Source organism: Bos javanicus, chromosome 12, assembly GCF_032452875.1.
Source record: "Bos javanicus breed banteng chromosome 12, ARS-OSU_banteng_1.0, whole genome shotgun sequence".
NCBI lineage: Eukaryota > Metazoa > Chordata > Mammalia > Artiodactyla > Bovidae > Bos > Bos javanicus.
This window is the reverse complement of record NC_083879.1, coordinates 74,042,346-74,064,995: the sequence shown is the minus strand read 5'-3', so window position 1 is coordinate 74,064,995 and position 22,650 is coordinate 74,042,346. Positions and strand designations below refer to the sequence as shown.

Here is a 22,650-nt window from a genome sequence, read left to right as displayed (position 1 = left end):
ATCTTCCTTCCGCCAGCATTTCTTCCCAGGCTGCCTGGGATACTGGAACATTTCCCAGATTGTTGCTGCCTTCTCAGGACATGACTGAGCAACCAAGCACAGGCCGCACTGACCTGCCTTATGAGGCTCTTGGACTTCATCCTGACCTCTGGCCTCCCTCAGCTGCTAGCTGTCCACTAACATTCCCCCTGAAGCCAGGACTTCATCTTGTCTCGTGATCTCCATCAGATGCTATCTGCCTACTTGCATTCACCTCGTGGCCAGCTGGCTGCTCTCCACTACTTCGTGTCCATCTCTCTCGGCCAGCAGCTCCCTTTTCTCCAGGTCCCCCTCTCCCTGAGACGTTGTGCCACAGAGCGGTTTGGCTCCCAGGATTCGGTCCTCTAAGGTTTTCCATCCATAGGTGTTCACCCCTAGTTAGGGGTTCATCAACAGGTGTTTGTGTTGGTTGTACACAAACTATCAAGGGCCTGACAAAGAGCAGGATCAGTCAGTAACCTCACACCTGACCCAGAAACACGACTCCCCTCTGACCTTCAAACTCAGTGTCCAGTATGACTCATTGCTCCAGAAAATTCTTCTCCCACGATGGATTCTTATAATATCCTTTGTACTTCTGTTGAGTCCCTTTCTCCCATCCTCACTCCATCCATCACTTCTCAGACTTGCCTCTATGTGGGCCCCTGAGCCCACCAATCAGTGGGTACTAATTTACATCACAGTGGGAAGTGGACTCTTGGCTTTCCATACCTAGTCTGTAGAGTCATCAAGGGTATGCTATTTGTAACACGCTCAGACACTCAAATACACACAGCAAAAAATTTAAAAATATATGTATGTATTATCTCACTTTCATCTGATTATTCATTCCCATTAATAAAATGCTTTTTTGTAAAAAGCAAAAAAGCAAAAATTCAAATTATAAATTAATCTTAGTTTAAGGGAGGTAGATAAGTAGAGACAAGAAATGTCCTTAATTACAGAACTCTTCATAACTTTGACATAATTTGTCAGTTGCAAATATTGATCTGAGAAGTAAACCAGCATGATCAGCCAGAAACATTAACTGATGTTTGCTATCTACAGGTAAATGTCATTAAACTCACCCTTTTCTAGAAGTTCATAGCCCTTGGGCTGTAATTACTAAAGGGATATGGCTAAGCTTGACAACTATGTTAGTTACATTATCACGAATCTTACTAAAGCTCATTAATTTTCCATATTGAAACATAATCCTTGACTTTAAAAGAAAGAAAAGAAGTTTCAGTAGGAATGTGAGAAAAATCTTAACTTATGCAGTGGAGTTTACCAAAGTATTTTTTCCATAGCATTATAATCAGAATACAGGCAGTAATTTCCAAATCATATTCAGCAATACCTTATTTAATAACTCTGCATATTTGTGGAGTATGTAACTAATAAGACACATTCATTTTAAGTCATATCTCTTTTACAGAGAGAGAAACATAGTTACAACAAGATGAAGCTGAATTACTCAGAGTCAGAGTGTAATGTAAGACCCAAAGCTAAGGTTCAATCTCATGCTGCCTTGACATCTGGTAAAATTAGTGGCGTCTTGAGTGGTTTCGGAGAAGGCAATGGCAACTCACTCTGGTACTCTTGCCTGGAAAATCCCATGGACAGAGGAGCCTGGTGGGCTGCAGTCCATGGGGTCCCTATGAGTGGTTTCACTACATGTTCCCCTCTCCTCTCTGCATCCACAGAAAACTTCCTCTAGCCAAACAGCCCTCCTTATCAAAGGGATCAAGCGCAGTTCTTGATTTTTTTCTGAGTAGCTGATTTTAGTTCCTTGTCAACCCACAAAACTATTCACACAGGACGACTCCATCCTTCCATGAGAGCTAGGAGACACCCCACCCTGTTGATACTACAAAGCCTGCCTCCCAGAGTTCCTGACTGTTGATTCTGTTCCCAAGAGTAACTCCATGTGACTCTACACAGTGCACTATCTTCCTCCTCGGGCTGTGAGTACTTGTAACTAAAGAACTGCTCTCTATCTCATCTGTCTGGTGTGAGGTGTCCTGGTTCAGCCCTGCCAACCACCCTGGCTGAGGGATCCTTCGGGCACCAACACAGTGACACAGAGGTGATCAAAACACAGAGCAAGCCCACTGCAGAGAGGATGCTCCAAGTCTGGCTTTCTGACCCCATAACCACTGCTCTTCGACTGCCTTATGATGACAATTAGCACTTTGGGAGAAATTGCTATGCGTCATGCTCTTTCTTGGCTTTTTACATGTACTACCTCATCTAAGTTTAACAACTATCCTGCGAGGTAGGTACTATATTATTCATCCTATTTTACAGATGGTAAGGCAGAAGCACAAAGAGCAGAGTAACTAGCTTGTGAGGGATGGAGCTGAGATCCCAAACCCACTGCCAAACCCACTGCCAAAGAACTTCTGGCCTCAGAATGAATGAATCCTCTGGTAAATAGATTTTATAAAAACATTATCATCAGATGAAAACAGTTGAAAATGTAAGCTATGAACAGAAAGCTGAGTTTACAAAGGTTCCTCTGATTTCAGTTCTGTTAACAATTAATAAACAGTGGTATCTATTGAGCGTACACATCTCCCTGGTGGCTCAGATGGTAAAGAATCTGCCTGCAATTCAGGAGACCCGGGTTTGATCCCTGGGTCCGGAAGATCCCCTGGAGAAAGAAATGGCAGCCCACTTCAGTATTCTTGTCTGGTGAATTCCATGGACAGAGGAGGGCAACAGTCCATGGAGTTGCAAAGAGTTGGACACAACTGAGCAACTAATACACAACATATGAATTGAGTGTAAAAACTGAAGAAAAAGTTTGCCTCAAACATGGAAGCAGCACACCAAATACGATTGTCCTCTATAGTCATAATTTATATAAAATATTTGAAAATACTCTCTTAGGTCCCATCTTTTTCCAACAATATACTCATTTTTCAAACACAAGTATAATTATATACAATAACATCTCTACAACAAGCTACCTCTGCTCAGATTTCCTGATCCAGATTCTATGCTTCCATTTACCTGATGAACATCTCAGGATAACTTGAAAGAAAGTGAAAATGAAGTCACTCAGTCATGTCTGACTCTTTGCGACCCCATGGACTGTAGCCTACCAGGCTCCTCGGTCCATGGGATTTTCCAGGCAAGGGTACTGGGGTAGGCTGCCATTTCCTTCTCCAGGGGATCTTCCCAACCCAGGGATCAAACCTGGGTCTCCTGCATTTCAGACAGATGCTTTACCATCTGAGCCACACTTCATTATGCCCATATCTTTCTTCCCTTGTAGTCTACGATCTGTTTGTGAGCAGTAACAAAGTCTTACTCATTCTTTTTTACATGGCCAAAATCTACCTCAATCCCTCAATGATTTTTTTTTTAATAAACAAATGCATGAATATAAAAGTAAATATAGTCTTGCAAGGACACATTTATTTTTGAAAATGTCAAGATGTTAGTAGCTGCTAGTTCTCTTGAAGGTTAGATTTTTTTATGAACATTTTGACAAATGTTTTGAATAGAATTTACCATTTTTGTACAAAGTGGTAAAATAGTTCCCTAAAAATAATTTTTGAAAGCTTTTCATCTTTTTAAAAAGTGTGATAATTTGGAATGAATATTTGTTATGCCATTCATATGTCATTTATGAACACAAACACATGAACATATCCACATGCATGGTCAAACTGTGGATGACCAACACTGGAACACAATCATCCAAGAAGCACTAGATTCCTCACTGAAAATAAAGTGCTTCATGACTACTTATCAAGGGTGTGGAAAACAAAATTTATGCCTGAGTAAAGATTGAATCAAATCCTCTCAAAACAGTTTGAATCACAAGACTGTGATTTTCAAAGAAACCACAAACATCTAATTATTCTAATATAAACTGATATTAGAATACTTCTTTCCCATTCATTCTCTGCTCAAAAAAAATAAATTGTTCTTTTATGTACTAGGCTATGTCCAAATTCTAGAAACTGTCCTTACAAACTGTTTAATAAAGTACAGACTCATTTTAGGCAATAATTAACCTAAGTTTGTAAGAATCCCCTAAGGAAGTTATTAAAATGCAGATCCTAAATCCCATCCCAACCCCCAACATACCTCATACCAGAGACTGTAATTCAGTAGATCCAAATATGGTGAAGAAATCTGCATTTTTGTCAGGTACTGTCTGATGGGTGGTGGGGCGTGGAGGGTTGTATCAACTACACTTGGGAAAATCATTGCTTTAGAAAATGTGAAGTCAGTTCAAACAGCAACCTTAAATTCAGGATTTTATGGTGATGTGGGGAATGATTTCAGGGGAAAGAAGCTGCAATCAAGAAAACCTATTACAATAACCCAGAAGGAAGTTTATGTGGGGTTGGGAAAAAGCATAGAATGGAAATGGGATGGTAAGAATAATATTTAAGAGATTCAATATTCACTAAATCAAGAAGACTCGGTGAGTCAATAGTTAGGCATACTGTGGTGGAGAGGGTTGGCGTGAGAGAGCAGGAGCAGTGAAGGACAAGTTAAGTTCTAGAACTCACGCTCTGGAGATGCAAGAGCTGGAGGTGCCACTGAGATAGTTTCTTATCATCAGATTCTGAGTCAGAATTGGAACTTGTGCAAGCCAGCGGGCATTTTGCCAGTTCATACAGTATCTTTGTGAAAATTAAAAAAAGTCCTCACTGTCTATGTAGAAGTATACCTCTGGGTGCATCGTGGTAAGTGGAAGACTCCTTTGGGCAAATTAGAAGGTGCTTCTGTCCATGAGCAGACGTAGCCCTGTGCCAGGACCCACAGCTGGAGAACAATCCAGTCTTTGATTTAAGCTCCCACTCATCCCTCATGCAAATCATAAATGTGCCCAGAGAGACACTAACAAGACTCAGGATGTGACCTTGGGAATGGATGGTAAAGTCACTGGAGGGAACATTTCCCAGGAATCATGAATTGATGGATGAGATGCTACATGCATGATGAATTCTTCTAGGATTGTTTACTGAATAGGCCCCCTAAAGTCTCATGGAAACCCTTTTCACCTCATCTAATAGAGGTCAGATATTCCTGAGACAAGGATCCAAGGATGAATTTAAGGGGAAGCGTCTTTGATGTAGGATGCACTGTAGTAGCTACAGGTAAGTCTCACTCGACTACAGATGAAAGAGGTCCGGGATGGTGTCTCATTCACTGCTGTATGTCTAGCACCTTGGACAGCACCTAGTTATGGTTATAAGAATTCCTAAAATCCATTCTTCGATAATATTCTTCACCCCATTTTTGGAAACATGATTTGAGGTTTTCCTAACCTTCTCCAATACTGTAAAATAGTATGAACAAGACCAATTCTATAAGTAACAATTCAGTCTATCGAGCACATCAAAACTCAACAAATAAAGGAAAATAGGCTTGCCTTGGAGATTTCCCAGTTATGAAGAAGGATTAATTCTACCAGGCATTTCACTGAGTGTCTCTGTTTACCCAAGTTGTGTGTTATTCTGTAAGAAAAAGCTTGTCCGCTGTTGACTACCTCTGGTCATGTAACATGTTTCTTTGTATACCAGTCTGGATTTTCTCTCACTCTTCACAACATTGCTTTTTTGGCACAGTCATTTGATTTCCTTATTCTTTTTATAACAGTACTTAAAATTGTTTTGACTGAAGGTGTGCATCAGACAGAAACAGCACAGATGTCAGTACCTGTATGCTAAGTCTGTGCCTTAATATATCATTTGGTTTATTATTTTATAGATTGTACATCCATAATAAAATTTGTTGCTTCTTTATTGAGAAAAAAAAATCTCAAGAACTACTGCTTTCATTCCTTTTATAGGAATATTTGTTAGTGCTCATACTCTATGCCTAGGAGATCTCATTAAAGATAGCAAAAATACCTAAAAGCTACCACCAGTAATTACAATATATATGTATGTGTGTGCTTTTTTTTTTTGCTTGTAAAATTAAGCTTCATTTTCTTAGGAAGAATAAATCCCTAACTTTCAAAAGTCAAAGTTGCTAGGGAAAGGGAAAGGAGAAAAGAGGGAACAAATCACCATTTATGCATTATATTCCAGGAATTTACAATACTTCTCAAAATATTCTCACAATAATTCTGTGATGTTCTTCCCATTTTATAGATGAGGAATTTCATACGGGCTACAGAACTTGCTGAAAATAATAGATGTCATAAACAATGTGTTGAAGATGTTGGCAAAAGGCAGATCAGGAATTCAATCCCTGATATGTCAGGCTCTTGTTATGCTACCAGGCTCAGACATTTTTGAAGCAATGCAACTTTCCCAAACAAAACGTTACAGTCCATTTTGAAAGTACGACATATCCGTGTCATGCGAGCGTAACTCTAAAGAACCAATTTATCTCTGGGTTAAATCACTGTTATCTGACCCTTGACGTGAAGGGTAACATGACGGTTCCTAAGCATTTGTCTGTTTACCAAGAGTCTGTTATAGAAGACAACAGTAACATACTAGCTTCTGTAGTTAACAACCCAAAAGCAATTTTAGATATCAACCCAGAAAAAGCACAAATGGTAGTTGTAGTGTGTTTGCACATATGTTCTATAAAAGATAAAATACACTTGTATCTTAGCTAGGCCACGGAGGCAAGTTTATTTTTCTTTATTTAGCTTAGTCTCTAGGATATTATTATCCACCCTTTTTAACTCCATCTGCTCTTATGACTCGAGTCACACCACCTACTTGGTGGAAGCTTAGATTATGTTGATCATTTGGGGTTCCATATGCTTCTGAGGGCATGGTTACCATATTGTCTGACTTGCAAAGCTCAGAAAACAGAGTATTAAGGAACTTAAATGCCAGAAACTCAAAATACTGAATACAAAATATGTAAATAAATCCAGAGAGAAATGTTGGCTGAAATTGTCACTGAAATATAGCCTTAAAAATATACACACAGAGAGAAAGTTTTATCTTTCCAAGGCCTCTGGCATCACTATTTAGATGCTAGGGCAACAAACAGCACTATTCATTAAAAAGTCTTCACCAGTAACATTTAAGTTGATTAAATCCATAGGATGTATTTTCCACATCAAGTAAATAAGAACATTCAATTTTCATTCAAGGTCAAGTGTAGTTAGTATATTACAATTTTCTAGAGTTTGGGTGGCACATGTTAATTGGCTTTTATCTCGTGTTGAGACATATTACTAAGCAATAAAGACAAATAATTGAGAACCAAAATAAGCACCCTGCTATACACATTGACCCAGGTCACCAGCTTGAAGATAGAGATTCTTCAAGGGATCATGGTAATTTATTAAATGTGCTTTATTCAAGAGCAATTTGATCTACTCAGGAAAATTTATTTATTTAGTGAAGTTTGTTTTGGATATCTGTCTATATATTTTTCTAAGCATTGAGATACAGCAGAAATAACCCAGAGAAGATTTCTGCCCTTAAAGTACTTACACGCAGACTAGAAGTCGTCAATCAAAAGGAAATAAGGAGGCAGGTGGTATTAGTGGTAAGGAAGCCACTAGCCAATGCAGGCAATGTAAGAGACAGGGATTTGATCCCAGGGTCACAAGATACGCTGGAGAAGGGAATGACCAGCCATGCCAGTATTCTTGCTTGGAGAGTCCCATGCACAGAGGAGCCTGGAGCGCTATGGTCCATAGGGTCACAAGAGTTGGACACGACCGAAGCGACTTAGGACAAGGAAGAAAGATCATTACAGATTATGACAAAAGCTGTGAGGAAAATTAGTGGGACTTGTGGTGGTCCAGTGGTTAAGAATCTTCCTTCCAATGCAGGGGACGCAATCCTGGGTCAGGGAACTAAGATCCCACATGCCATGGGACAACTGAGCCTTCGCATCACAACCAGAGAAATGAAGACCAAGCACACCCAAAATAAAAATTTTAAAGCCTTTTTTTAAAAAAGAAATAAAACTAGCAAAGTGATGGGAAGCAGCCAGGAGCCAGAGGTGAGTGGTTGAAAGGGTAGATCTTTACCCAGGGAGCAAGCAATAACTACAAAGAAGGCGGCGTATATGCCAAGTCCTGTATTAGCAGAATGAGAAGAAAAAGAACGATAGTAGCCAAAGAACCATGTGTGGAGCATTGGAAAGAGCAAGTGCAAAGATTCTGCAGCATTTCAGGGTCTTACTGTGTTAAAAGAAAAGAACACGTGTCTGTGGGATTACAGTGAGATGAGTAAGGATGAGTTTGGCTGTGATGAGGTGGGAGAGGTGCGCAGGGGGCAGAGCTTCCTGGTGTGACAGGAAAATGCAGAAATGGTCGAGATAAGTAAAAGGCCCTTGTAACCTGCTTCATAAATGAAATTAATGCAGTCTACCTGGGCCAGCTAGTGAGTTAGAAGAAAATAATAATAAAATGTAGAATTGGAGGACAGTTTGTAGATTATCTATTTCATGCCTTTGTTTCATAGATAATTGACCAGGAGACCTTGTGAGGTCAATGAAAAAGGGAGTCAGAACTCCTTGTTCTCTGATGTCTGGTGACCTTTTCATGACGCCCACAGGCTATGGGTGTTACTCCTTAAGATTCCAGAGGCTCTGTCCTAGCCCTTTTTCCCTAGCAAACATCTGGTGGAGAACAAAGCTACTGAATTTTTTCTCTGAGGATGGAAATTAAAAAGAACAAGAGAGCATTCCTGCCTGTCTACAGGAGTGTCTTGAAGGCCCTGGTGATTGCTCTTTCTTAGACAGACTACAGCTTTGAATGGCATCTATAGAAAGAGACAGGGACAAAGATTCAACAAATGCCACAAGAAGGAGAAAACTAATGAAATGACCAGAGAATGGGAAATCCCACAAGGTGAAACAGTGTTAAGCAGCAGATACCAAGATGGAAAGCTGGAAAGGACACGAAGTTTGCCAGAGAAGTAAAGAATGACAACAACAAAAAAACATTAAATAATAACCTTAAAAATTCAGTATTTAAAAAAATATCCAATTATTGAATGCTTGTTAGATCAGATTCTCTCCTGATGTATTTATTAATTTACTGGTCTTTGCCTGCACTGGGTCTTTTTGCTGCCCACACAGGCTTGCTCTCATTGCGGTGTGTGGGCTTCTCATTGTGGTGGCTTCTCTTTTTGCAGAGTTCTGGCTCTAGGACACAAGGGCTTCAGCAGCTGCAAAGTTTGCCCTTAGTTGTCCCACGGCAGGTGAGATCTTCCAGGATCAGGGGTCAAACTCGTGTCTACTGAATTTTCAGGCTTGGATCACCAGGGAAGTACCACCAACGTATTTTAAAATTCTTTTCACTTCCTTTTTTTTTTTAACTAACCAATATAAACAAAAATACTGTACAGAGCAAAATGATAATATAATCATATAAGGACATAGGATATTTTCTTGAGGAATAAACTAATAATGGTTAAGACAGGTCCTATCTTTCCGGAGAAACAGAGGTTGGACTGGCCTAGTCAAGGTGTTTGACTGCTTGGAGGAAGAAAAATAGACAAATAATTTTGTAACTAATGCTCCCCTTAAAAAAAAAAAAACTGAGTCATTTTGTTCTAATTGCACAGCATGATCAACAGGGTCAAAATTCAATGAGACGTGGAGAAAAGGGAACCCTCCATGCACTGTTGGTAGGAATGTAAACTGATGAAGCCACTATGGAAAACAGTATGAAGATTCCTCAAGAACGAAGCACAGAACTGTCATGTGGTCCAGCTATTCTACTTCTGAAGAATACACACACACACACACACACACACACAATGCAATACTGCTCAGCCATAAAAATATATGAAATCTTGCATTTGTGATGACACGGTGGACCTTAAGGATATTACACTAGTCGCATAAGTCATATAGACAAAGACCTGCTGGTTCAAATGGTAAAGAATCTGCTTGCAATGCAGGGGACCTGAGTTCAAGCCCTTGGTTTGAAGACTCCCTGGAGGAGGAAATGGCAATCCCTTCTAGTATTCCTGCCTGGAGAACTCCATGGACAGAGGAGCCTGACGGGCCACAGTCCATGGGGTACCAAAGAGTCGGGCACGACTGAACAACCAACACTTTCACTCTTCCCTATGTGGATTATAAAAAGCAAACTCCACAACAAAATCAATGAACAAACCAAACACAAGCAAACATTTAGAGACAGAGAACTGAGTGATGGTTACCAGAGGGGAAGGGGAGCGTGAAATGTGTAAAGGAGTCGATTGTGTGGTGACAAAGGGAAACTAAGGTTTGGGTGTTGAACACACTCCAGTGTATATGAAGGTAGAAATACAACATTGCACACATGAAACTTAAATAATGTTGCAAACCAACATTACCACAATAAAAATTTTTAATGTTTTTAATTCTGTGAGACAGAAGGAAAGCAGATTTAAACTAACATCATGACAAAATAAGATAACTGCAGCTTAGAAGTTGTGATAGACGCGCCAGTGTTTTTAATGTCGATAAGTGTGTCAGGCAAACTGTGATTTGTAGACCCCCAGGGATTATGCTGGGAAAAACCCTGCCACTTATTCCAATCAAATTGATGAGAACAGACATGATTGAAATAAGCAGAGGATGTTGAGGAAGATTCTGCTTAACATTCACAGCTTCACATAAAAGTGAAGCTTCTCTTACATCTCCTTAAATCACATATTTGTTAACAACATGAACAAAAATCCAAACTCGTGAGGAATGTAAGTTAAGAGACAAAACAGAAAGCTTATCCTTCATATCAGTGTTGGACTTATAAATTATTTAAGCCACAATCAATAAGTTTACCCATTCTTGTCCTTTTAATAAAAATAATACACAGCCAAATTCCTTTTTTAAACATGTTGTTGTCCAGGCCTTAACCCCTGTCTGATTCATTGCTACCCCCATGGACTACAGCACACCAGGTTTCCCTGTCCTTCACTAGCTCCCAGAGTTTACTCAAACTTGTGTCCATAGAGTCGGTGAGGCCATCCAACCATCTAATTCTCTGTCACCTCCTTCTCCTGCCCTCAATCTTTCCCAGCATCAGACCTTTTCCAATGAGTTGGCTCTTCACATCAGGTGGCCAAAGTACTGGAGCTTCAGCTTCAGCATCAATCCTTCCAATGAATATTCAGGGCTGATTTCCTTTAGGATTGACTGGTTTGATCTCCTTGCACTCTAAGGAACTCTCAAGAGTCTTCTCCAGCACCACAGTTTGAAAGCATCAGTTCTTCAATGCTCAGCCTTCATTATCCAACTCTCACATCTGTAAATGACTACTGGAAAAACCATAGCTTTGACTATACAGACCTTTGTTGGCAAAGTGATGTCTCTGCTTTGTAATATACTCTCTAGGTTTGTCATAGCTTTTCTTCCAAGGAGCAAGCATCTTTTAATTTCATGGCTATAGTCACTGTCCACAGTGATTCTCAGTTCTGTTCAGTTCAGTCACTCAGTCATGTCCGACTCTTTTTGACCCCACGGACCACAGCATGCCAGGCCTCTCTATCCATCATCAACTCCCAGAGTTTATTCAAACTTATGTCCATTGACTCAGTGATGCCATCCAACCATCTAATTCTCTGTCACCTCCTTCTCCTGCCCTCAATCTTTCCCAGCATCAGGGTCTTTTCAAATGAGTCTGTTCTTTGCATCAGGTGGCCAAAGTATTGGAGTTTCAGCTTCAACATCAGTCCTTCCAATGAATATTCAGGACCGATTTCCTTTAGGATGGACTGATTGGATCTCCTTGCAGTCCAAGGGACTCTCAAGAGTCTTCTCCAACACCACAGTTCAAAAGCATCAGTTCTTCTGCGCTCAGCTTTCTTTATAGTCCAACTCTCACACCCATACATGACTAATGGAAAAACCATAGCCTTGACTAGACGAACCTTTGTTGGCAAAGAAATGTCTCTGTTTTTTAATATATTGTTTAGATTGGCCGTAACTTTTCTTCCAAGGAGTAAGCATCTTAATTTCATGGCTGCAGTCACCATCTGCAGTGATTCTGGAGCCCAAGAAAATAAAATCTGCCTCTGTTTCCATTGTTTCCCCATCTGTTTGCTATGAAGTGATGGGTCTGAATGCCATGATCTTCATTTTTTGAATGTTGAGTTTTAAGCCAGTTTTTTCACTTTCCTCTTTAACCCTCATCACGAGGCTCTTTAATTCCTCTTCTATTTCTGCCATTAGAGTGATATACCTAAGGTTGTTGATATTTCTCCCAGCAATCTTGATTTCAGCTTGTGCTTCATTCAGCATGGCATTCCGCATGATGTATTCTGCTCAAAGTTAAATAAACAGGGTGACAATATACAGCCTTGATGTACTCCTTTCCCAATTTGGAACCAGTCTGTTGTTCCAGGTCTGGTTCTAATTATTGCTTCTTGACCTGCATACAGGTTTCTCAAGAGGCAGTTCAGGTGGTCTGGTATTCCCATCTCTTTAAGAATTTCCCAGTTTATTGTGATACACACAGGGCTTCAGATCCATACAGGGCTTCCCTGATAGCTCAGTTAGTAAAGAATCCACCTGCAATGAAGGAGACCCCGGGTTGATTCCTGGGTTGGGAAGATCCACTGGAGAAGGGATAGGCTACCCACACCAGTATTCTTGGGCTTCCCTTGTGGCTCAGCTGGTAAAGAATCCGCCTGCAATGTGGGAGACCTGGGTTAGCTCCCTGGGTTTATAAGATCCCCTGGAGAATGGAAAGGCTATGCACTCTAGTGTTCTGGCCTGGAGAATTCCATGGTCTGTGTAGTCCATGGGATTACACAGAGTCAGACACGACAGAGCGACTTTCATTTTCACAAAGTCAAAGGCTTAAGTTTAGTCAATGAAGCAGAAGTAGTGTATCAGATCAGATCAGTCGCTCAGTCGTGTCTGACTCTTTGAAACCCCATGAATCGCAGCACGCCAGGCCTCCCTGTCCATCACCAACTCCTGGAGTTCACTCAGACTCACGTCCATTGAGTCAGTGATGTCATCCAGCCATCTCATCCTCTGTCGTCCCCTTCTCCTCCTGCCCCCAATCCCTCCCAGCATCAGAGTCTTTTCCAGTGAGTCAACTCTTCACATGAGGTGGCCAAAGTACTGGAGTTTCAGCTTTAGCATCAGTCCTTCCAAAGAAATCCCAGGGCTGATCTCCTTCAGAATGGACTGGTTGGATCTCCTTGCAGTCCAAGGGACTCTCAAGAGTCTTCTCCAACACCACAGTTCAAAAGCATCAATTCTTTGGTGCTCAGCCTTCTTCACAGTCCAACTCTCACATCCATACGTGACCACAGGAAAAACCATAGCCTTGACTAGACGAACCTTTGTTGGCAAAGTAATGTCTCTGCTCTTGAGTATGCTATCTAGGTTGGTCATAACTTTCCTTCCAAGGAGTAAGCGTCTTTTAATTTCATGTCTGCAGTCACCATCTGTAGTGATTTTGGAGCCCAGAAAAATAAAGTCTGACACTGTTTCCACTGTTTACCATGAAGTGGTGGGACCGGATGCCATGATCTTCCTTTTCTGAATGTTGAGCTTTAAGCCAACAAGTAGTGTATAGATAGTGCTATTTAATTTATATGTACAATGTGCTGGGAAATATTGAAGGCAGGAGGAGAAGGGGACAACAGAGAGTAAGATGGTTGGATGGCATCACCAACTCGATGGCCATGAGTTTGAGCAAGCTCCAGGAATTGGTGATGGACAGGGAAGCCTAGCATGCTACAGTCCATGGGGTCGCAAAGAGTCAGACACGACTGAGTGATTGAACTGACTGTGCATGGTCTCCAAATACTGGAGCATTTGAAGATATTGTACTTTTGCTTCAGGAAAGTATGTATCTTGAGTGGATTGAATAGTGACCCTAAAAACAATATGTCTATATCCTAACCTCCGGGAACCAGTAAATATGATCCTATTGGGAAAAATACCTTTGCAGACATAATTAAGGTAAGGATCTCAGGATAAGATCATCTTGTATTATTCAAATGGGACCTAAATGCAATGATAAATGTCATTATATAAAAAAAACACACATAAGTAAAATATGCAGAGAAGAGACGGCCATGGGAAGAGGGAGACAGAGAATGGAGTGAAACAGCCAGAAGCCAAGGAACACTTGGAGCCACCAGAAGCCAAAAGAAGTGGGGGAGATTCCTCCCCACTTCAGAGCCTTCAGAGGGAACACAGCCCTACAACACCTTGGTTTTGGACTTCTGGACTTCAGAACCAACTGAGAGAGAATAAATTCTTTTGTTTTAAGCCACCAAGTTTGTGGTAACTTATTGTAGGAGCCCTAGAAAACCCATACATCTTTCTGTTCTTTTTCTTAATGACTATAAAAGTACTATTGCAACATTAAAGAAAGGTTTGACCAGAAGTCAAGACAAATCATCTATATGCTAAATAATCTCATTAACAGATATTTTGATTTTGGCATACTCCTGTTGACCCTTTGTCAATATACTTACTTTGTTGCACTAAAACTGAGCACATGATATTTTATTGTCCTTTATTCACTGAATTGTATTACAAGTATTTTCATTGTGTCTATAACGGCCTTCAAATGTATTTTAGTTCTGTGTAAATTCCACTGATTTAATACACCACATAGTACTTAAATATTCTGCAAGTTTTAAAGATCTGTGATGACTTTTATATTACTAATGAGTGAGTTTCTGCTGTACTCAGACACAGTCCTAGATATTTTGATGCAAAAGAATATATGCATATTGCTTGATTCATGAATAGAGAACCATTAGTCAATCACCCAAGCATTTCTTGAGCAACCACTAAGTACTAGGCACCATTTCAGGTCTCAGGAATGCTGCAGTAAACATGAAAAATTATATGGGCTTTTGGCTTATATCACAGCCAAAAGGTACACTGATAAGACATGGCTGGCATGTTTTATAAACATGAAAAGATGATAAATCAGATTACCAAAGAAGGAACAGCACTCTTAGCAAACTAGAAATGGAAAGGAACTTCCCTGATTTAACAGAAGGCATCTCTCAAAACTCTACAGCAAATAGCATGCTTCACTGGTGAAATGTTAGAAGCTTCTCCTTTAAAACTGGTGACAAGAAAAGGATCAGACATGTCACCACTCCTACTTAACATCATACCAGCAGTCCAAAAAGCACTAAAGGACAGGGAGAAAACACACCAAAATATAAGGAAAAAATAAATGACTAAGATAATTTGCAAATGATATGACTATATAAAAAAGCCCCCAGATATCTACAAATTATTAGAATCAACGAATTTAGTAAGATGGCTGGATCTTGGATATCAGGGTACAGAACAATTAAAGTACAGAATGCAGAGGTAGAAAAGAATAATGATTTTGCCAATTAAGAGGAATCATTTCTCATCAAGATAACACAGAATGATATTTGCAACACATAAAATTGATACTTCCACATATAAGCCTTGCTAGGAATTAATATCAGAAGTGGGTAAAGAGGGACTTCCCTGCTGATGCAGTGGATAAGCATTCATGTGCCAGTGCAGGGACACAGGTTCGATCCCTGGTCTGGGAAGATTCCACATGCTACAGAGCAACTAAGCCCACGTGCCACAAATACTGATCCTGTGTTCTAGAGCCTCCAAGCTGCAACCCCTGAGCCCACATGTCTGGAGCCTGTGCTCAGCAACAAGATAAGCCACCGCAATGAGAAGCCCACACACCAGAACGAAGAGGAACCCCTGTTCACTGCAACTCGAGAAAGTCTGCACAGAGCAACGAAGATCGAGCACAGCCAAGAGAAAAAGTTTCCAAAATCTAAAAAAAAAAAAAAAAAAGAAATGGGTAAAGAAGTAATACATGTTGATAAGGAAATAAAAACAATCGCTATTAAAACACGGGCAAAAAATCTTGACTGGCCTTTCATTGAAATGAAAATTCATATAGTAAGTAAACATGTTAAAAATGTTTAGTAATCAGGGAAATGTAAATTAAGACCACCCTGAAATACCAATTTATACACATCAGAGTGGCAAAAATTCTAAAGGCTTACAATATCGTGTGTCCATGATGTGGAGTGGAGTAAGGTGACATGTTACCCAATCATAGTCAGCAGGATGATCCATCAAACTGTGCTACGTTCACCAAAAATGGAACATTATACTGCAAAGAAAACAAGTGAAATACAGCTGTGCACAAGAATAACTCAAAAACAACTTCAAGTGAAAAAGAACTGTATAAGGTAGCACAGAGTATATTATTTTTATCATGCTCAAAATACAGCAAAAGCCAACCAGGTACATATTGTTTAGAAACACACTCACAGAGTGACTATAATGAACATTTTAAAAACAGAAATAATGAAGGCAAAGTTCATAACCTTGACTACCCTTGAGGGAACCAGGAGATATAAGAATTCAGAGGAACATATAAGCAAGTTCAACACTAATGGTGGGGCTCTATTTTTAAGTTCATGGGTTGTCTTTTTTTATTTTTATTTGGAGGATAATTACTTTACAATATTGTAATGGTTTCTGCCACACATCAGCATGAATCAGCCATAGGTATACATATGTCCCCTCCCTCCGGAACCTCCCTCCCCATCCTACCCCTCTGTGTTATCACAGCTTTGTGTTTCCTCGTGTTAGACAGCAAATTCCCTCTGACTGTCTATTTTACATATGATAATGTATATGTTTTAATGCTACTCTCTCCAATCATCCCACCCTCTCCTTCCCAGACTGTATCTAAAAGTCTATCCTTTATGTCTGTGTCTCCTTTGCTGCCCTGAAAACAGAATCATCAGTATCATCTTTCTAGATTTCATACACAGTTCATGGGTTTTCATATGACTGTTACGTTTTGCAACTTTCACATATGTTACATAAAATATTTTACAAATATTAGCTAGAAAAATTTTTAAAGAAAAAGTTGGAATAAACAAAAGAACTGACAAATTGCATTACTCTAAGGGGAGAATGAAAGATTGCAAATTAACAATTGCAGAATACTGCAGTTGAAAATAACTGTAAGTATAGATCTTTGGTTTGCAACCCTAGCTACACGTGAGCATCACTTGGGTTGGTGGAGGTTTTCAAAAAAGATCAATGCCTGGACCTCATCAGAGATCAAGCAAATCGTAGTGTACAGGGCTAGAAACCAGTCATGAGATTGTTAGTTTTCTTTTGTGCTTGCCTTCACCTTTTGTCAGATGATTCTAAGGTGCAGCCTGGAGGATAGATCTCTGATGTAAACCAAGCCTCCTATTTCCTGTTGAGGAGTGGAGATCAGAGAGAAGTGACTTGCTACATTAGTATTAGCGAAACCCCAAGTTTCAAGTCATCCACTAACTCATCAAACAGAATTATACTGTCAGATTTTTACCAAACTTCTAAAAAAAAAAAAATTAAGAGGTGGAAAGAGGATAACATTTTTTTAAAATCTCATTCTGAAAATAGTCACCAGTCCTCTGGCATCCTAGCTCTCCCCACACATTTTCTCCAGGCAAAAATTATTTAAAGCCTCATCTTTTTCCTTCCCTCTCATGATGGGTGGCGGGAAACCCACCCTGCTTTATATCCTTTGCTCCACTTTGTACTTATTGAGGGGCAGCGAAGCCCTAGAAATCACCCCGAAGAGGGGTCTAACAGCCTCAACCCCCGTGTTCATCCGTCTTTTTGTGCATCCGCTGTCCAGATGACAGAGGCCAGTGAGGTCCTGATAGATGTGCAGGGCTGGCTGAAAGGAGCATAGATTACAAAAATAACTTTCAGCATCTTCTTTCCCCGGGCTTTGCCCAGAAAGGTTTCTGTGGCAGCTCACTCGATGGCCATATCGCAGGATCCCAGATTATCCTCACGTGGAGTCATCAGACATCTGTTAACAAGACCTGAGGCAACTGGGGATGTGAAGGCGTCTGCTTTCTGCTTCACTGTGCAGAAAACTGGGCAAGGAGGGGTTTATCTTTTGATTCAATAACCAAATAGCCTTCTGCCCACTCTCCTGCGGTTGGTTCTGACCGGGAGTCAGCTAGTCACTGCGTGGTAATTTTGCTCAAAGAAATTTCGGTGCCTGTCTCTACTATGCTGCAAGAGGTTTAGCCCCACTAATGGAGGGTTTGGGGTTTGGGGCTCCAGGGGGAAGGGACAGCCGGGTTGAAACCCCCTGGGTCCTTATCCTTCATGGTTATAAATGACACACACCCCCGACACACACCTCCCTGCCCCAAAAGCACAACCTCATGGAGGTCATTTTTCTTTCACAGACTTAATCCTCCTAAATCCAAACACAGTACACTCTGATGGAATTGCAGCTTCTCCTAGATCCCAGTGGTACGAAGATAAATGCTTCCTGAGGGTGAAAAGTATCATTTACACATGTTCACCAAGAAACAGAATTAGGAAGATCACAAAGACTTGGATCGTTATAACAAACATTGGCATGTGTCAACAGTTTTGACCCATCCTGCTTTTGAACCTTTATGCAACCTTTACAATATCACAACTTACTCATTATTTAGTCTCCTTTCATTTCCCTGGCGAATATAGAATGTTTTGTCTAAACTCAAAAATAAGAAAGAGGAAAATGGATGAAGTAAAACCCAAAACAGACAAATTCTAAATAATTGATAGTTGACTTAGAAGAGCAAATGCATAAATAAATATAACTTGCAAAATATCAAATTTTGACTCAGTTTTATTATGTTTCTGTTAAAATGAAGAATTATACTGTAGATCCTGAATTGTACCATGTAATTTAAAACAAAGGAGAAAATTATGGTTTTTTAAAAGCTCTGAACAACATCAGGCTTTCTGGCTCAAGTATGGATTAATGCTTATGGTGAGAGGCATCCTTTTTTCATTGGAACATGTCTACCAGCTAGATTGCAAACACATCTTCTTCAAATAAAGATTAATATAATAGACATTTACATACAACATTCTTTAATACAAAGCAGCCATTCTCTTCTTACTGAGTTCTGAATAATTTTTTATTTACAAGCATTCCATCAGTAAGCCAAAGAGGGTAGCCCTCTAACTGGAGAGCCCTGAGTTTTGGAGTCAGTTCTAGGTTTCAACTTGAAAGTGTAAAAGGAGAATCTCGATTTAATGAACTGTTACATGGTGGCTCAGACGGGAAAGAATCTACCTGCAGTGCGGAGACTGGGGTTTTATCCCTGGCTTGGAAAGATCCCCTGGAGAAGGAAATGGCTATCCACTTCAGCATTCTTGCCTGGAGAAGTCCAGGGACAGAGGAGCCTGGTGAGCTACAGTCCATGGGGCGGCAAAGAGTTGGACACAACTGAGCAACACACACACACACACACACACACACACATGCATAATAAAAGGGAGAAATCTCAGTGTGTCTAAGGAAAGGGAAAAAGTAACAAGCAATACAGGGTGGAGCGGGCATGCAGGGGATGGTGAACAAAATCTGGGAAATGTAGGTTTTCGGAGTGAAATACTGTGCTCTGTGCACTCTCTCTTTGACCTCATACATTTACAGGGGGAAACAACTAAAAATCGTGACACGTGTTTCAGTGAATTATCAATAGAAATTTGCTCAGTATGGATGTAGAGTCAGAACAGTTATTAGGGGAAAATAAAAGAAGGCAGTGGGCCAGTGGTAAAGGGAGAGATCACAAAACAAGATCTCAAAACAAGACCTGTTATCAAGCCAGCTTCTCCTTCTCCGGGAACTTCAATGTGACTGAGTCCTAGAAACTTCTGAGTTGTTTGCATCAACAATAATAATGAGTGATGTGGTTTTGTTCTTAAATTTTGCATAGAGCTTTAATGTTCTCTCATTTATATCCCTTTCATTTTCATCATTGTTAAGATCTAAGAAGTAGACAGGTCTTAAAAAATAGGGGAAAGAGCCAGTGAGAACTCAGAAGCAGGAAATTAGGGGTTTATCTCAGAGTATAAGCATAGTAAGATTGTACCAGCACCAGAATCAACAACTATGATTTTAGTAAAGTGTGGATCAATATTTAATTAAACACATTAAGTACAGGGAATAAAACATGTAGATATCAGATATGCAAAAATATATTTGAACCCTATCACCTATCACCAAAAGATTTTAAAATGCAAATCTTTTAATTATTCATTTCTCAATAAAGAGTGCTTTTAAAATATCACTGCTGTCTAAGAATATAATCTTAGAGTTATATAAAGTTTTGCCATACAGAATTAGAATATTTACTTCAGCTCTTCTTTTAAAACTATTTTTAAACATTGCCATTACATCTGTCATAAGAACTATTTATTTTACACAATAGGAAAATACAAATTGTAATTATTTGAAGGTCACTTTACAAACTTATTCTTTAAATTCACGTTTCTTGGGTGATGGTTCTTGGACCACCCAGGCCAGAAGCATGTGGGGTATGGATCCCTGGGTGTTAGCCCTAGAATTCTGGCATCACAGGTCTGGGAAACAGCCTTGAGTGTGGGGAATTTTCAAACTCCCTAGGTGATCTTGATTTGCATTCAAGATTGAGAACTACTACCCTAGACTCACTAAAGAAGAATGTCTGCTCACGGACCCTGAAATTCAAGGACCCAGATGAATCTTTAACACAACAACTATAATATGAAAAAAAAAAAAGTTTCTGATTCACATGTACTTGAGAAAGGTTCAAAGATATTCAAATGTACAACAAAATTCAATATTGTCCATTCCTTTCATTCCCTCCCTAGAGAAGGAGCAAAACTAATTCAGTAGTATGTAAGGTCATTTTAAAATAAGCATAGTAAAGAGAATGCCTCTTTAAAGTATATTAGTGAATCTGAAGGATATCTTTGTAATTTATCTCATTTAGTATGACAACAGCCCCTTTTCCAAAAAGAGCAGCAAGACCCTGCAAGGCTAGGTAAGTGTGTCTCTAAGGAGTGTGGAAGTTGCATTAAGCAACCACACTTTGTCTCATCTACTTTGCCTTCAGAAGAACTGGGCTTTTCTGTTTGTTTTTCACTTACTTTCAGCTCCTCATGGACTTGGCAGTCAGACCTTAAAGATATTCTAGCTGAACCACTTCCCAAAGTAAGAAACGCCTCTACATGCAAAATAAGCCAGGAGCCTCATTCCCTATTTTTAGCCTTATCCTTACATGGTTTTCAAGTACAGTTGGCCCTTGAACAATGTACTGACCCTTCAGTGCACTGGAAAACCCTTATAACTTATAAGGAACCCTCCACTCAAACAAGGTTCCTTTGTATCCAAGACTCCTCATCTGGAGATTTAACCAACTTCAGATGGTATGAGCTAAGTCATTCAGTCATGTCCTACTCTTTGCAATCCCATGGACTGTAGCCTGGGAGGGCGCCAAGAAACAACCCCATGGGCTGTAGCCTGGCAGGCTCCTCTGTCCATGGAACTTTCCAGGCAAGAATACTGGAGTGGGTTGCCATACCCTTCTCCAGGAGATCTTCTCAACCGGGGGATCAAATCCTCCTCTCTTACGTCTCCTGCATTGGCAGGCAGGTTCTTTTCCGCTAGCGCCTCCTGGGAAGACTAGTACTATAGTATTTATTACTGGGGGGAAAAAAATCCCTGTTTGAATGGACTCAAAGTTCAAAGCCCTGTTGTTAAGGGTCAACCGTAATTGAGACTGTCAGATGGGAAAAGGCTAGTGAGGTGTTACTTCACAAGGATATGATTTAGGATCCAAAGTCAGACACAGGAGGATGAGACGATCTTAGCTTTCCCTAACATCTTTTTAAAAGGAATCTTCAAAAATTTCTTACTAACATTTTTTTTTCTATTCCACATTATTCAGAATAAGAGGAAATAAAGAAAGTCATTCAAAACGAGTCAAAAATATTTTCATAGTAGGATCAGCAGAGCCTTATGATAAAGTAAGGCATCAGAAGATTAGACTGCAATCATAATCTTCTTCCAATGAGTCGCGAATTTAATTACTGTTAGCCTGAACCTCTTCATTCACAATATGGAGATAAAAGCATACCCCTTACTACTCTAAGGCATACCACATCCGATACTGTACATCAAAGCACTCTCTCAACTGGGATAATCAGTTCATTAGCTATTAATAGCCTAATTATTCATATCATCTGCTTTTATTTAATATACCATTCTCACATAGTGTTTCCAATAATATTTTAGACTCCAGGTTAAGCTCTCATGAATATCTGGTATATGTGTCTTTTTGCCTCCTCTTGTATTTTTAAATTATAAAAAAACATCGTAAATCATGCATGTGTGTGCTTAGTCAAGTCCGAACCTTTGCATTTCCACAGACTGTAGTCCGCCAGGCTCCTCTGTCCATGCAATTTTCCAGGCAAGAATTGGAGTGGGTTGCCATTTCCTTCTCCAGGGGGTTTTCCCAACCCCGCGACTGAACCCACATCTCTTGTCTCCTGCACTGGCAAGTGGATTCTTTACTACTTGGCTATTAAGCAACTTTGGTATCAATAGGAACCAAGCCTGACAGGATATTACCCACTCTCTGGAAATGGCAACCCACTCCAGTATTCTTGCCTGGAAAGTTCCATGGACAGAGGAGCCTGCCAGGCTACAGCCCATGGGGTTGTTTCTTGGCGCCCTCCCTGGCTCCTCCCTGTGCTAGTATTGGAGACTTGCCTTGTTCTCTGCTCCTTTCCCCAAAGCAGATGAAGGTCTAGTCTTTCCCAAAGCCCAAGAGGGATTCAACACAAATCCCATTTGTCCTACATCCAACAAAAGAGCACTGAGACATTCCCCCCTCCCCTATTCAT

General features: G+C 40.1%; 1 protein-coding gene across 1 annotated transcript in view; it reads right to left on the bottom strand.

Annotated features, from left to right (window-relative positions):
• Positions 1 to 22,650, bottom strand: part of HS6ST3 (heparan sulfate 6-O-sulfotransferase 3) — a 719,841-nt gene that overhangs the window by 421,334 nt on the left and 275,857 nt on the right. The gene's annotated exons all lie outside the window — the stretch shown is intronic.